The sequence below is a fragment of the Lepidochelys kempii genome, chromosome 6, assembly GCF_965140285.1.
Source record: "Lepidochelys kempii isolate rLepKem1 chromosome 6, rLepKem1.hap1, whole genome shotgun sequence".
Classification (NCBI taxonomy): Eukaryota; Metazoa; Chordata; order Testudines; family Cheloniidae; genus Lepidochelys; species Lepidochelys kempii.
Window position 1 is genome coordinate 39205046 of NC_136385.1, and position 16242 is coordinate 39221287.

The following is a 16242-nucleotide window of genomic DNA, read 5'->3' on the forward strand; positions in this document are numbered from 1 at the left end:
CAATGCGATGCTAATAAACATGAGATGAAATTTTGATGTGATGACGTGATAGGATAGCATAGGAGATTTTGAGGCAATGGGATAATGTGTTAGAAGTTGGTATAATGATAATACAATGCAATGTTTGGGTGTGGTACAGCATATGAATGTAACATTGTGATTATGCAGTGGCGCAACACATCCCTACTGTGTACAAGTACTGAGATGTCCATGTTTCTTCCTACTCACTTCTTAGCATGTCTAAATTTAGACTGTAAACTGGGCCAGTGAGTGGCTTTACTATGTTCTGTAAAGTGACTAACACATTTTAAGAGCTGTATAACAATATTGCATTAAGACGCAGCAACTTTTTGGGCACTACATGAGCATATTGTGAAATGGTATAGTATTTGGTAGCAAAGCTGGGGTGCAGTGAGGTGGTGATGCTGTGGGTATACTGCTGTGACACTCTATGAACCCTGTGTGGGAATCTTGCAAGGACAATGTTGTGCAAGGCACTATGGGATAAGGATAAGTGTGAGGCAGTAGTACTGAAGTGATGCTGTAGCGTAAGGGGATAATGTAGAAGCCCAAGGAAGTAACCCTGAGCACGTTCTGGTGGTGCAAGATGACGACCAGGGATCCTAGTTTTCCATGATAAAACCCCCAAAATTATCTGATGAAAAAAACCCATAAAAATTTGCATTTTCCCTTGATTTAAATGAAACACTGAACTTTCATTTCCCATACCTTGATATATAGGTATCAGTTGAACACAATGTTTTATTGATATAGTTACAATTTTTAAGCTGACAGCCCAAGTGCCGCTGCCCAGGGCTGAAGCTGAAGCACTGCTGCGTGGAGCTGATAGCCCGAGCCCTGCACATTCTCCTGATTATCCAAATTATTGATTATCCAATCTGGCCCCAGTCCCAATTAGATCAGATAATCGGGGTTCCACTGTATATGATTTTTTCACAAATATAAAAGCTAAAGATTCTCTGTAAAAATGCAAATTCCCTGGCAAACGGATTTCTAGGGTTCCTTTTGATGACGCTGTGAGTGACATCATGGTTCAAGGCAATGATGCAGCAGTGGAAGCAATGCTGTCACACAATGGGGATGATATAGCATCATGAGACAAGGCTAGGTTTCCACCTTTCTGATTGCAGAAAACGGAACACCCTTGCCCCACCTCCTGCCCCGCCCCTTCCCCAAGGCCCTCTGCCCTGCCCCTTCTCCGAGGCTCCACTCCCCGCTCAGTCCATCGCCCTTCCCTCCGTCACTCACTCTCCCCCACCCTCACTCACTTGCTCATTTTCACTGAGCTGGGACAGGGGTTTGGGGTGCGGGACGGGGTATGGGCTCTGGGCTGGGGGTGCAGGCTCTGGAGTGGGACCAGGGATGAGGGGTTTGGAGTGCAAAGGGGGCTCTGGGCTGGGGCCAAAGGGTTTGGAGTGTAGGAGGGGGCTCAGGGCTGGGTCAGGGATTGGGGTGCAGTAGAGGGTGCAGGCTCTGGGAGGGAGTTTGGGTGTGGGATGGGGATCAGGGCTGGGGAGGGCAGTTGGGGCACGGGAGGGGGCTCAGGGTGCGGGCTCCAGGCGGCACTTACCTCAGGAAGCAGTAATGTCTTTCTGGTTCCTAGGCACAGGAGTGGTCAGGGGCTCCACGTGCTCCCCTGTCCGTAGGCACTGCCCCCGCAGCTCCCATTGGCAGCGGTTCCTGGCCAATGGGAGCTGCGAAGCCAGAGCTCAGGGCGGCGCCTGCACCGTGGACAGGGGCAGCGTGCAGAGGCCCCCTGGCTGCTCCTGCACCTAGGAGCTAGAGGGAAATGCTGGATGCTCCTGGGAGCCGCATGGAGCCGGCCGCTGCGGCCAATCAGACTTTTATTGGCCCAGTCAGCTGTGCTGACCAGAGCTACCAGGGTCTCTTATTGACTGGTCATTCTGGTTGAAAACTGGACGGCTGGCAACCCTAGAGAAGGCCATTGTGGTGACGCAGCAAGCTGAAGCAGTAACAGCGAGGAGCTGCTATGGCATGATGGGAGGACACCAAAGCATGAGGCAGTAGCGCTACGGGGCTGGGGATGACATAGAAGCATGAGGTGGCGATGTCACACTGGCAGTGATGACGCCGCAGCACAAAGGGATGGCGTAACAGTGTAAGGTAGTGACCCTGCACTATGAGGTGGTGACATTGTAGTGACGTTGCAGGGTGAGGTGATGACGTAGTGGCCTAAAGTGATGTCATGGCAATGACATGCAGGGTGGGTGGTGTCATGATGATGGCACCGCAACCGTGTGAAGCTGCTGTGGCGAACTGACCCAGGGCAAGAATTGCTCAAAGACCCGCGCCAGTCCGCCACCAAAGTGCTCCCCAGAGTCCGACGGTGGTCAAAAGCGCGCCCAGCAGCACCAACAAGGCGCTACATCCGGGTCCCGCCCGCAACCCGAGCGTTAAGCCACTGCTGACTCCGCCCCCTCACCGAACACGCACGCCCCGCCTCCCCCTCCCCAGCCCCTACTTAGACCTTCTGTGGGGCGGGAGGAAAACTGCGAAGTCCCTTTCTGATTGGGTCCCTCTCCTTGGGCGTGCGCGGATTGGTCGGAGTTCTGAGGGGCAGGTCCTGGAGGCCCGCTTGCAGGCCATTGGACGACGACCTTTGAGAGCGGCTCGGTCATTGGCGGAGAAGGGCTCTAGGTCTCGGGCCGGGGGGAGAAGCCATTGGCTGGAAAGTAGGTTAGTGGTGCGACGTTCAGTGGCAAGCCAGGCGGAAAGTAGGTCAGGGACGGGGGTGCCTTCGCTGCTCATAGCCCTCACCGCGCTGCAGAGGGGCACCGACCCCCTCCCCCCTATACGGTGAGGAGAGGGGGTGGGGAGGAGGGGCCGGGGCCGGTTAGGGACCCGGGTGGGACCGGGAGGGGGGCAGAGGAGGGGGGGGGACTCCTGTCAGAGCGGGGAAGAGGTTGCTGTCAGGGAGAGTGCGGGGGCGAGAGTCGGGGGGCGCTTCCTTTCCGGAGTCCAAGAGAGACTGGGGGCGAGGGGAGCGTGGGGGAGGCGGAGGAGGGTGGCGGCGCGTGTGTACATGGAGGGGTCAGGGGAAGGGAGTGGGGTGTTGGGGTTGCGTGTGTGTGTATGGAGGAGTGGGGCTGTATCTTGGGGGCGTACGGAGGGGTGTATCTTGGGAGTTTGGGGGTGTATGGAGGGGTGGAGGCAAGGGGGTTGGGGTATATAGAGGGGCTGGAGGTGGGGGGGTGTATGTTGGGGGGATGTATGGAGGGGTGTGGGTTGTTTGTATGGGGGGAGAGAGTGTTTGTGGACAATATATATACAAATGTATATTACAAATATGTGTGTGTGTGTGTGTATATATATATATATATATATATATATATATATATATATATATATATATACTGTATCTACATTAGAGGTCATCAATCCCCATACTCCCCCCCCCCCCCGCACCCGCAATCCCCAGTGTACATAGTTTTCAATGCTTCCTGAGGGAAGAGGTGGGGGAATAGACAGAGTGCCTCCCTCTGAGAAGAGAGCAGCATCCCCTCCCTTCCAGACATGGATAAGGCACACTGACTGGTTCGACTCAGGGTTTGTTTTTGTTAAATAACCCCCTTTTGTATGGTGTAATAAATGACAACAGTTAACCATAAGCATGTTATATAAGAACCTAATGAAATATTAAGAAGCCAAACAGAATGAAATGGGCTTATTACTACACAGAAGGAGAAGCTGCAGGTGGATTCCGCTGGTTATAGTTTACACGGTGGAAGATGTCATGCATCAGTTCTTAGTGCTCAGAGCAGAGGTCGGCAACCTTTGAGAAGTGGCATGCCAAGTCTTCATTAATTTAAGGTCTGGCATGCCAATAATACATTTTATATTTACAGGGGCCAGCAGACAGAACCCCAGGCTGGCAGCGGGCTGAGCGGGGCTGGCGGCCGAGACCCCGGCTGGCAGCAGAGTGCTGCCTTTGGCACGTGTGCCGCAGGTTGCCAACCCCTGGCTTAGAGTCTATCTTAGTACATTGGTTAAAATAATTTGCTTTACTTGTAAATCTGAAGTAATAGTAATAATTATTCTGTGCTGAAAATGTCCAGTGCTGGAACAAAGTGTGGTTCGGTCCCCTCATGTGCTCTCCAAAGTGTGAGGGCTCCCAGTCTCCCCGTAAGCAGTATTTGAATAGACTCTTTCACCATTTTGCAGAGTCAGAAGAAAGAGTGGGGCAAAGAGTAGTAGGCCAGAGAGTCTTGCTGTTTGATCATATCTGAAGTGGTTGGCAGTCTTTTCAAATTTGCCTTGCTGTCTTACTTAGCAGAGCTGAGTTCAATCACTGAACCAAAGCGTATTGGTCCCTCTTTATCTAGGTCACCCGTGGGCCTGCTATTCCACAGTTGGCTGTCTCCACTGTCTACCATAAATAAACCTGGTGAAGGGTTTGCTTATGTGACTAATGGGATAGTGTGGAGAACAAAAGATTTATGTAGTAAACACATTTATAGTTTCAGAGGAACAGCCGTGTTAGTCTGTATTCGCAAAAAGAAAAGGAGTACTTGTGGCACCTTAGAGACTAACCAATTTATTTGAGCATGAGCTTTCGTGAGCTACAGCTCACTTCATCAGATGTCTCTAAGGTGCCACAAGTACTCCTTTTCTTTTTGCACATTTATAGTAGCACTCAGAGGCCCAATAGAGGTCCCCTTGTGTTAGAACAGTGATTTTCAAACTTTTTCTCATTTGTGGGCCCCTAAAATTTTTCAAATGGAGTGTGGACCCCTCTAGAAATCCTAAACATAGTCTGCGGACCCCAGGTTGAAAACCACTGTTCTATAGTAATGACAACCTTTTGTTGACTCCCAGAGGTCTGTGGACCGCAGGTTGAAAACCACTGTGTTAGAAAGTAAGAGACTGTCCCTGCCTCAGTGATCTAAATGATGGGCTGATAAGTTTAGAATTTTTCACTTAGTTGGTGGGGTGCTTTCCCCCCAGTGCTTGCTTTTTTTAATAAAAAAGATGTTTTACTCTTGATTAGCTGTTTGGAAGTTGTCATATTTAGTACTGTTGCTGCTCAGGGTGTTCCTTGGTAGCTGTTATTTGTATCCATGGTGTCTTCTGTTGATCTTGATGCTGGCATTTAATGAAGCACAGGTTGTGAAAGTAAATATAATACACTTTAATAAAATGTACTAATGTACTGAGAACAATTACTGTGGCTTCCTAATACAATGATTTTTATTTTTAATTGGTTTATAATTGGTAAACCAAATTTCTGAAGTCCCATTTGAGAACAGTAGAAATTCATCTCTTCAGATACCTCCACTTTCTACTAAATTATTCAAATTCCAGAATTTAAAAACCCTGTATTTCCCCTCTTTAACTTTCAATATGTCAAGTAGCTGAAGGATGCATAAACAAGAATCAGCTCTCCTAAAGCTTCTAACACACACCCAGAATACATTCTGCGCCCCCCAGTTTGAGAACCTCTGTTTTATTGGACCCAATTCTGTTGGTGAGAGAGGCAAGCTTTTGAGCTTACACAAGCTCTTCTTCTTGAAGCTCGAAAGCTTGGCTCTCTCACCAACAGTTGGTCCAGTAAAAGATATTATCTCACCCACTTTGTCTCTCTAATCCTGAAAGTATAATAACCGTCCAAAAGAATAATATTCAAGCTTTTGTCACTATGAACTATATCTAATCAGTAAAACTAATATGAACATTAGACTATCTTTAATGAGAACTGCTATCTTAATCCTGTCCTTTAAGACTTAGTGTATTTCCATTTTTCTTACTAAGTCTCCATCTTTTTATGGGTTTCAGAATAGCAGCCGTGTTAGTCTGTATCCGTAAAAAGAAAAGGAATACTTGTGGCACCTTAGAGACTAACAAATTTATTTGAGCATAAGCTTTTGTGAGCTACAGCTCACTTCATCGGATGATCTTTTTCTGGTGTATTGTACAAAATTAACTCTCAAAATTCCCCAACGGTACCTCTGATTTTGGCCTAGAAGTGCCAATATCTGTTTGAGAGTTGAATAGACTGATGCTATCGCTACACTACAGCTTAAGTTGACATAACTTATGTCGCTTGTGTTTAAATCACACCCCTCCCCCGAGCGACATAACATATGCCTACTTAAGCACCAGTGTGGACAGCACTATGTCAGTAGGAGAGCTTCTCCCACTGACATAGCTACCACCACTTCCAGGGGCTGGAGTAATTAAGCTGATGGGAGAGCGCTCTCAGAATTGGGCCCATAGCATTCACTAACTGTGAACACTATAAAAACAATAGCTAAGAATGAGTTATAGGTATCATTCTGTTCCTCATAACTTTATCAAAAACTTTTGGACTGAAGTTTTCCAAGTATGATTTTAGCCCCAAACAAAATTTTTTTTTTTTTTTTCAAAAATTTGATCAATCTATTCAGGTTGAGTTATAAATCTGCATAAAAATGTCATGTAGATGAAAGACGTGTAAACAAGAATCATCTCTCCTAAAGCTTTTTTCTCTCTCTCTCTCTCACACACACACACACACACACGCGCGCGCGCGCAATCCAAGCTTAAAGAGAAAGTTGTATATTTTAAAAAACAAGTTACGACTTTTTTAAAGTTGGCATTTTCACTCATACGCCTAGAGTACTTTCTACTCAGCTTTCTACAGAGATGACTAAACTGGCTCAAAATTTTCAGATATTTGCAGATATGGCTGCCTTCTGTTCCCTTTACTAATTTTTTCTCCCTTGAAAGCAAGGGAAATTAAATGCAAAATCTAATGGCAAGGTTGAAGAACTTGGAATAGAAGTCCTAAATTTCAAAAAGTTTTTAACGCAAAACATGAACTTGGCAGAACTGTGCATGCAGTGTTCTAGTTCTCCTGATGAAATGTGTACCCTCGTATAGTGCTGTTTAAATGCGTGAGATTCAGGAAAAACAACAAGTTAACAATGTGTTTTGAAATCTTAACTTTTGCTGTATTTAATTGAAATATTCTAGTTTTAAAGGTTGGGGAAATTATGTTTTGGGTTTTCAAGTAATCTAATATAGCCTATAAAAAAAACTCTTTTATAAAAACTATGGCTAGTTAACTGTTTTACCTTAAACTATGATGGCTGATTCTGCATTAAATACACCCTGCTGTATAAAAATGACACCTACTTGGGTATATTTTCATCACCTTTTCCATCAGATTACGTGCAAAACTCTAACAATAGACGCTACATATTTTATCTGATGTTTTAATCCAATCTGTGAAAAGAAATATAATGTTAGACTATGTATTCAGGGCCCAGGCTCCATCTCCTTGGAAACCTGATCTTTCACTCAACGTTGTAAGCTTAATTTGTCTATTTAATCAATTTTTAAGAATAGATGCAAAACCTCAAATCAGCTACCACTAGGTTTCAGCAACTTGACAGCTTCATGATGAATTTAATAAACGAGAACAAGATGTTAGTTGTGGCCTTTGAGAAAGTTGATGGCTAACGTAGTTGTCTTTGCACTAATTCGGACAGTGGCTCATATCTAAAAACAAATTTCAAACTACATTATAACAAAACTTTCAGTGATTGTGTTTAACTAAAGAATCTGAAGAATAAAAATCTAATAAATCTTCCTCCTCTTCCCTCCCCCATAAATGAACATAAGATGGTACTAGGTTAGCGATGCTTAGGAAAGTCATCTGTTGTTAGCCCTTGTTCCATGTTTTTTCTCATTTGCAACTACAGTAGGTATTTCTTAGGGTATGTCTTCACTACCCGCTGGATCGGCGGGCAGCAATTGATCCAGTGGGGATCGATTTATCGTGTCTAGTCTAGACGTGATAAATCGAGCCCCGAGCACTCTCCCCATCAATTCCTGTACTCCAGTGCTGCGAAAGGCGCAGGCAGAGTCGCCGGGGCAGGGTCAGCAGTTGACTCACTGTGGTGGAGGCACCACGGTAAGTCGATCTAAGTACGTCACTAAGTTGTGTAACTTAGATCAATCCCCCCCCACCAGTGTAGACCAGGGCTTAGTCAACATACAAATTCTGTGTAACCTTTTGAGCTCCTGCAGTTTGAAAAGCTTGGTATTAAGTGTCCCTGTTGTCGAGGTAACGCTAGCCGCTGACTCAGAGTCAGAACAACTTGTGAACCTGGGCTGATGCCACACTGTAGTTTGGAGGGGAGAAGGGAAGGAGGAGTTTCTAGTAGGAAGGATGCCAATGGGCTTCTTTTAGAGCAAGAAGAAAAGGAGTACTTGTGGCACCTTAGAGACTAAGAAATATCATTCACAGGAGTTAAAGCAGTAAATGGCATACTCCATTTTAAATGGCCCAGTTGGTCTACATTTCTTATTAACTTCCTAAAGATCACTACATGGACAAGTATAAACAGTGATAAAATATGATTTATTTTTCATAACATGTCATTGCTTATGGCAACATTTTCTTTGCCTGTCATTAAGTTAGCAAGCTTTCCATTGATTTGGGGCTTTTTAATAGCAGCTTATGTGAAGGAAGTACTGTTGTCTGAAAGCTTACTCTTAAGGTAAATATTTAATGGTACACTTCTGGTATGGCTACTGTTGAAATATAATTCCAATTAAGTAGTTACAGTATCATTGTGGAGGAGTATTTCTAACACTTGTCATGTTAAAGAAAGGTAGTTTCACAGTTTCTGAATAGTTTGCATTGGCATCATATCCTCCAAGCCATTTTGTAATAATCCTGCCATTGAGGTTTTTAGATTTCAAATACATGACAGATTTCACAGTCTTCAGCTATGATTTTTTAAATGAAAGTTAGGGGGAAAACAGCTAATACAATCTATATATTTTGTATTTTAAATGTTTTCAGTTTTCTGGTTACAGGATTCTATATAGAAAGCCGATTTAGAGGTATTGTCACCTTGGGGCTGATGTGCTTTTTTGCAGTTTCAGTGAATTACTATATTATAGATTATCAATTTTGCTAAGAATCGAAGACATATCAAGCAGTAATTGAGCACTAGATTTTTTTTTTAATGCAAGTTGCCCTTCATCTTAGAAAAGTAAGTGTGTGTGTGTGTTAAGAAGGGAGTACCTACATGACTTATGCCTTTGCCTGCAGTTGTTTGACTGTGCTGGTACCATGGACAGCTGAAAAATTGGTAACTACAGAATGAGTCCATTTGTGTTTTCCCCCCTCAAACCTATGTTTTGAATCCTTCATGAGTTGTATGGGAGAATTCAGATGTCCAAGAAGACTCAACTAATGATACATGTTTTACAATTAACTTTATTTTTTAATGAAGTAATTCTTCTGCCATGAGACTTTTAAACAGACTAGTTATTTATGCAGAATATAGTCTGTGCTCCAGTCCAGAAAAAACGAAAATGCAGAGTTGGATGTAATTGTTCCAGGTTAGTGTTGTGAGCTTACTTAAAGACTGGTATTATCATTCAAACAAAGCCTTACATTGTCAGTTCTGGACCAGACTGAAGGAGTTTTCAGTCTTTAAACTACCTATTGAATAGAGGAGTCACTGTCATCTTGAGATATACTGAACTTAAAATGAGCTAAAAGAAGTTTTAAGTAGTGCACGTGCTCCTAAGTGCCCCTACCATTTAAAAAAAAAATCCAATCACATTTTCCTGTTTTTATATTTTAACTGATTCTTTCCTTTGTGGTGAAAGAGACCCCCCCCCCCCCAACAGGAAAAGCTTATTGACTATAAGAGAAACTGAATACACACGAAGTATGATCAAATGCGTTTCCAGTTTTATACAAGATGCCAGTATAGTTGAAGAAATGTAGTTTCTTTTAAGGATTCTTTAAATAGCCAGATTATTCATTAAACATCTATATGAATATTTAATAACTTGCTTTTGGAAGAGCTTTAATATACAAACATTCTGTATGGGGGAAATTACAGAAAGCCCAAGTCCATTCTTAGAATGAAAAGTTCTATTATCTGAACACCTTAAGTTTAAATAATTGTGCATATAAAAGTTTCAATCAGCCTTTCTTTGTCTGTACTGTTCTCTGTTTTCTGAGTGTTACATTTCTTTCAATAAGACTAAGTAGTGAAATGAACTGAGGAGGAATATAAGGAGAGAAGATGGAGTGGACCAATTACACCAGTGGAGGGCAACCTGCAACCCACAGGCTGCACGCAGCGCATCAGGGTAATCCATTGGTGGATCGCCAGACAATTTGTTTACATCCTACTGGCTGCGGTTCGCCATTCCCGGCCAATGGGAGCTGTGGGAAGCGGCAGCCAGGCACGCACTGTTTCCCACAGCTCCCATTGGCCGGGAATGGCGAACTACAGCCACTGGGAGCTGCGGGCAGCCGTACATATGTAAACAAATGGTCTGGCAGCCCGCCAGTGGATTACCCTGATGGGCTGCAGGTTGCCCACCACTGAATTATACCTTTCACAGTCTCGCAATAAGATCCTCAAAGGATATGAGTGAGTAAAAATCAGAAGCGCAGTGCCAATGATACATAAATTACTTATGGGACAGAGCATCAGATATATTCATGGGTCAGCACTGGAATCTAAGGGTATGTCTACTCTGCAAAATAAAACCCGTGGCTGGCCCGTGCCAGCCAAACTTGGTCTTGCGAGGCTTGGGCTGTGGGGCTGTTTTTATTGCTGTGTAGACTTCTGGGATTGAGCCCTTGCAGGGTCCTAGAGCCTGGGCTCCGGTCCGAGCCCGGAAGTCTGTACAGCAGTGAAACAGCCCTGCAGTCCGAGCCCTGTGAGCCCAAGTTGGCTGGCATGTGCCAGCCTCAGGTTTCTCTTTACTTTGTACCTGAAGAAGACTGTGGATAAAAGACTGTGCCAATCACAGAGGTTGGGCTTGGAGCAGTTCCATGTTTCTAAGAGTTGTTTTTGGGGCTCAACCAAAAGCTTGGTATCCATAGTCTAAAACTGGTCTTATCAATGCTCTATACATCATCAGTACCTTCTTATCTGTACCTTACTTGTTTCCAGCTATGCTTTTAAGTAAGTTCAGCCTATTTTTATACTTTTGCATTATATTATCTGTGTGACCTTTCCAAGTTAACTTATTATCAAAGACTACTCTTAGGAACATAATTCAAAAGTTTATCTGACTATTTTCACCGTGAAGAAATAAATTCCATTCATCCCTAATTTTCTTCCAGATTAAAAACATTTGCTTTGCTTTTGCAAGTGAGAATTTAAATCCCCACTCATTTTCCCATTTGGAAATTCTCTGCCATGCCTCATTTATCTTTTCCACAGATACTTTGTCTTTTATGCTTAGTCTGTATAGCACGGCTGTCTGTGAAAAGGGAAATACCTGTTCCAATCTGCACGCTTTCTGGCAGATCATTTATCATAATGTAAAACAAAGTAGGAGTCCCAAACTGAAGTGGGTCTCTTTTAGCTACCCTCTTTACACCTGCCATTTGCTACAAGTGTACTGACGTGGGGCTGATTGGGTCCACAGGCCCCCATTAATCCCCCTTGCCAGTGAGGGGCCTGTGTGCCCTGTCATATATGGTATAAGTAATTCTTTGTAATTGACTAAAAGTGCTGCGATTGGAGTTTTCTTTTTATATTGCAAATGGCTGACCTTAAAGTGCATCTGTTTCTTCCATAAATGAGAAGTTTCACTTTGTGAATTGCAATAAGTTGACCTTTTTACTATTTTCAAAAGACTAGAGGTACACCTAAAGGTACACTTTCTGATTGAGTCTTTTCTGCTGTTTAAGTTAGTTCTAAGACAGGAGGAGAAAAATGTTTAAGATTTTTGCTTGGATCTCTTATAATTTGAAGGTCATCCCTGCCATATTCATAGAATCCTAGAAATGTAAGGCTGGGAAGTACTATAAGATATCCAGTCCAGCCCCCTTCACTAAGGCAGGACCAACTCAACCTAGACTACCTCTGACAGATATTTGTCTAAGCTGTTCTTAAAAACCTCTAGTGATTAGAGATTCTACAACTTCTTTTGGAAGCCTATTATTCCAGAGATTAACTATCTTTGCGGTTAGAAAGTTTTTCTTAATATCTAACCTAAATCTTCCTTTTTAAAGATAAAGCCCATTGTTTCTTTTCCTACCTTTACTGGACATGGAGAACAATTGATCACCAGCCTTTAACAAATTTTAAGACTATCAATCATCTTCCCCCCCCCCCCCTTCTTTTCTTGAGACTGAATGTGCCCAGTCCCTTTGCTGTTAGGTGCTAAAGTGATTATGTAGTTTTTGCTCTCTGTTTTAGGAAAACTACACTCCTGGAGGAAACGAGTCTAACAAAAAGTCCAAAGCAAACACTGCCCGTCCCTGGGTTAGAGCCAAACTTTTTGGCCTGAGGGCCGCATCAGGTTTCTGAAATTGTATGGAGGGCCAGTTAGGGGAGGCTGTGTCTCCGCAAACAGCCAGACATGGCCTGGTCCCCGCTCCCTATCTGCCTCCCCCAAGCTTCTTGCCCCCTGACAGCCCCCCTGGGACTCCTGCACCATCCAACCACCCCTGTTCCCTGACAGCCCCCGGGAACCCCTGCCCCATCTCCGTGACTGTCCCCCTGGGACCCCTGCCTCATCCACCCTGTCCCCTGACTGCCCCCCCTCCAGCCGCCGCCCCATCCAACCCCTCCTCTCCTTCCTGACTGTCCCCCAGGACCCCTGCCCTCATTCAACCCCCCTGTTCCCCTCCCTCTGACTGCCCCAACCCCTATCCACACCCCGAGCCCCTGACCACCCCCCGAACTCCCCTGCCCTCTATCCGACCCTGCCCCCTTATCACGCTGTCTGGAGCACTGGTGGCTGGCCGTGCAGCTGCACCAGGACAGATGGCTGCGCAGCACAGAGCACCGGGTCAGGCCAGGCTCTACAGCTGCGCTGCCCCAGGAGCTTGCAGCCGCCCCGCCCAGAGCATTGCGCCGGCAGCGCAGTGAGCTGAGGCTGCGAGGGAGGGAGAACAGTAGGGGAGGGGCTGGGGGCTAGCCTCAGGGGCCGGGCAGGACGGTCCCATGGGCCGTAGTTTGCCCACCTCTGCTCTACCCAGTGTGTGGCATTCTTCGCTTTCTCCTGGCCACAGTATTTTCCCTAAGGTTTGTGTGATATATTCTCCTCTATACTAGGATTCCCCACATATTTTCTTGCCTTGGTTTTAGGGTCCAAACTGGACAATACCAGTCTTTCTTTTGTCTGGTTCTAATCTCTCTGCCAGGGTTATGACCACCTCCCATCTGACCACAGTGGAGATTGGGTGAAGAGGAATATCTTCCTTCCTTTTCTTTCTGTCTCAGAAACCCTAAGCTTGGGCCCCTAAACAAAGGGGAAGCTCACCTCCAGGTGCTCTGCATTCTCTATTACAATGCCCTGGGTAACTTCATTCACCCACTTCTGCAGCTTCTCTCTTGGCCTCCTCCTGGCTTTGTCTCAGCCTTCTACCTGCTGTGAAGGACTGCAGGAAGAATCTGCCACTGTCACCCAGCCTTATGCATAGTTGTTTATGGAGAGACCCTGCCTTCTGTCTCCTCCCTTTAGTAGAGATCCAAAACCTATTACTTTTCAGGCTCTCTAGCACAGCCTGGCCCTTTTCCAGGAACTCTCAGAAGAAGAACCACTGCAAGTCTTGATTCCTAGACACTTTCTCTTTCACTGGGGAACAGAAATTGCTTTCTTCCCCTCCTGCTTCCTTTCCCAGAATGCATTGCTGCCAAGCCTACAATTTAAAACAGTCCCTAAATGTACATTTACACAACAGACTGTTACAGACTTGAATGAATTAAATGGAAAAGTTGTGTACGTTGCCACTGTTCCTTATTGGGTATATTCTTTAAAAACACTTATCTTCAGCTCTTGGTATTAATTCAGAACCCCAGAAAATCACTTTAGTCTCTGTAGCAGATAGTTTTGCACCTAATGTTCCTAAATGGCACTCTTATTAAAAAGCCTCAAGACAGTAGGTAATCTTACTTCCCACTGAAATGAAAAATTAAGGACAATTTTAGCCTTTATCCAGTACAGTGTGACTTTGGTGGGTTATATCAGACCTTTAACAACTTAATGTAAAAACAAACTGAAGTTTTCTGGTTTCAGATTCTGTCTGTGACAAACTGTAGTGTCTGTTATGTTTCCATTTAGGAATTTTGCCTTATTTATTTATTTTATTTTTTTAATTGTTAACAAACCACTGTTAAAATGACTTCCATGGCATGATTTTAAAACTCATGTAATTTGGGGAAATTCAGATGTCTGTTACTGCAATGCTTAGTGGAGAGTCAAGTATTATACGCTATGTGAGTGGAGTGGGGAGATAGCTAGCTGCGTCCCCCAGTAGCTGTACAGTAGTATGGAAATTTGTCAATAAACTTAAATGTTTGAGGATATTGACACACGTTATTCTGATTTATTTCTCATAACATTTCTATTATGTGAAATAGATTCCCTGTTTTAATTGCTGCCATAACAATTAAATGGTTGTTGAATATTCAGTTTACTTTAGGAACATAGGACTTGCATATGAGATCGGTCCAGCGAGTCCAGTGTCTTAGGTGCCATTGGTGAGTACCAAATGCTTCAGAGAAAGGTGCAAACATTCTCTTAAGGGCAATTATAGAATAACCTGCCCATAGAACAGTGGTGTCAAACACCCAGTGTGCAGAGGATCCAGCTATCATAAGGTATTTATTTGGTCCCCTTGGCAGATCCAGATTCTACATAATTTAAGCATTCTTTGAGAGACAGAGGAGGGAGTATTGAATTGTGGTGGTGGTTTGTTTTGTTTTGTTTTGGGACAACCAAAAGGGCTAGAAAAACCTTTCAAATATGAGCAGAACGTAAACCAGTGCATGCTTTTCTCTTTGAATTTGCAAACAGCCTGAAACAGCTCAGATAGCTAACCTTGTTTAAGACGACAATGCTTAAGCATCACTGACACTTAAATTGTTTGAATATCTAGCTTTTAAGTACTCAGCTGTGTGCCTAATTTCTGCGGTTCTAGAAACTGTGTGTATGATCGACTATTTACATACACCAGTGGCCAAACAAAGGACAGCAATAGCGGTAGTCCTAAAAGTGCCTGGCATTGTTTTTCCCCACTGAATGGAACAATAACTTTACTAATTAAAAGTAATATTAATGTAAACCTCCTAGTCTTATCAGCGGGTGCTTCAACGTGGTTTGAAGATAATATTTAGTCCTAATTTTTAAATCTAGCCCACTGACCATCCACAGTGCAGCTACTCAGATCATCTTCCTTGCCTGTCACTGATGACCCCTTTTTGAATCTGTCCATCTCCTCTTGTTTCGTAAGTATGTTATCAAAATTGCTTGTTCCCTCTTTCCTACTTGACTCCAGTTGTCTTGTGTTGTCCCTTGCCTCCTTTGTTCTGTCTGTCAGGTTTTCCCATGTCTGTGTCTGTGCCTTCTTTCACACTCATGCTTATGCATAGAATGATTTCCCCTGAATAAATCCATCAGGCTGCTATGCTCTCCTACTGGAGACTCTCCTCTCTTCCTAGCCAACCGGTGATAGATTGAGTATGCATCAGTTGAGGATAGCTGATTTAATTTTATTGTTTTGAATCAGTTTTTAAATGCTAACTGACTGAAACCTTCAAGTTATGCAATTGTTAGCCTACGTAAGCTGTGCTCTTGTACTCTCTCCCCATCTTCCCTCCTTTTGTTTGTCATGCTCACTTATTCAATTGTGTACCAAATTAGATAGCCAATTCCTGGAAGAATTTACAATCACTTACTGTGGACTGGTCCACACTACACAGTTAGGTCAAAATAGGGCAGCTTATGTAGCCCTTATGTCAGTGTCTACACTACAGTCTTCCTCCCACTGATGTAAGTGCCGTACTACGCTGACATAACTCCAACTCCACCTCCAAGAGGCGTAAAGCTTGTGTCAGTGTAGTTAGGGTGATGCAGTGTCTCTGTAGACACTGTGTCCCTTACATGTCTGTTGGCTGTCTTGCCATGAAATTGACAAGAAAGCTGGGGACCTAGACACTCCAGATCCATGTGAATGCCTGTTCTCACTTTCAGGTGACATTGTAAACAAGGCATGGGCAGCATTTTCTTCTGCAAATTTTAACCAAACTTGTTTGTCTGAGCGATTGGCTGTAGTAGGACTGAGTGGACTTTGTTTTATTTTTGAATGAAGTTATTTTTTGTACATAATTCTACATTTGTAAGTTCAACTTTCTTGATAAAGAGATTGCACTACAGTACTTGTATTAGGTGAATTGAAAATGCAATTACTTTTGTTTTTACAGTGCAAATATTTTAAAT

General features: G+C 44.0%; 1 protein-coding gene across 7 annotated transcripts in view; it reads left to right on the plus strand.

Moving 5' to 3' along the window:
* Window positions 1-2684: 2684 nt before the first annotated feature.
* The window catches only part of BMAL1 (basic helix-loop-helix ARNT like 1), an 85031-nt gene continuing 71473 nt past the window's right edge, over window positions 2685-16242 (plus strand). For 4 of the 7 annotated variants that reach the window (XM_073347640.1, XM_073347649.1, XM_073347651.1 and 1 more), the window contains exon 1: window positions 2725-2838. The gene's annotated coding sequence lies outside the window, so the exon portion shown is untranslated. Of the gene's footprint in view, window positions 2839-3441; window positions 3589-16242 lie in introns of those variants that run through there. The other 3 variants (XM_073347644.1, XM_073347642.2, XM_073347645.1) reach the window with 3 other exon arrangements.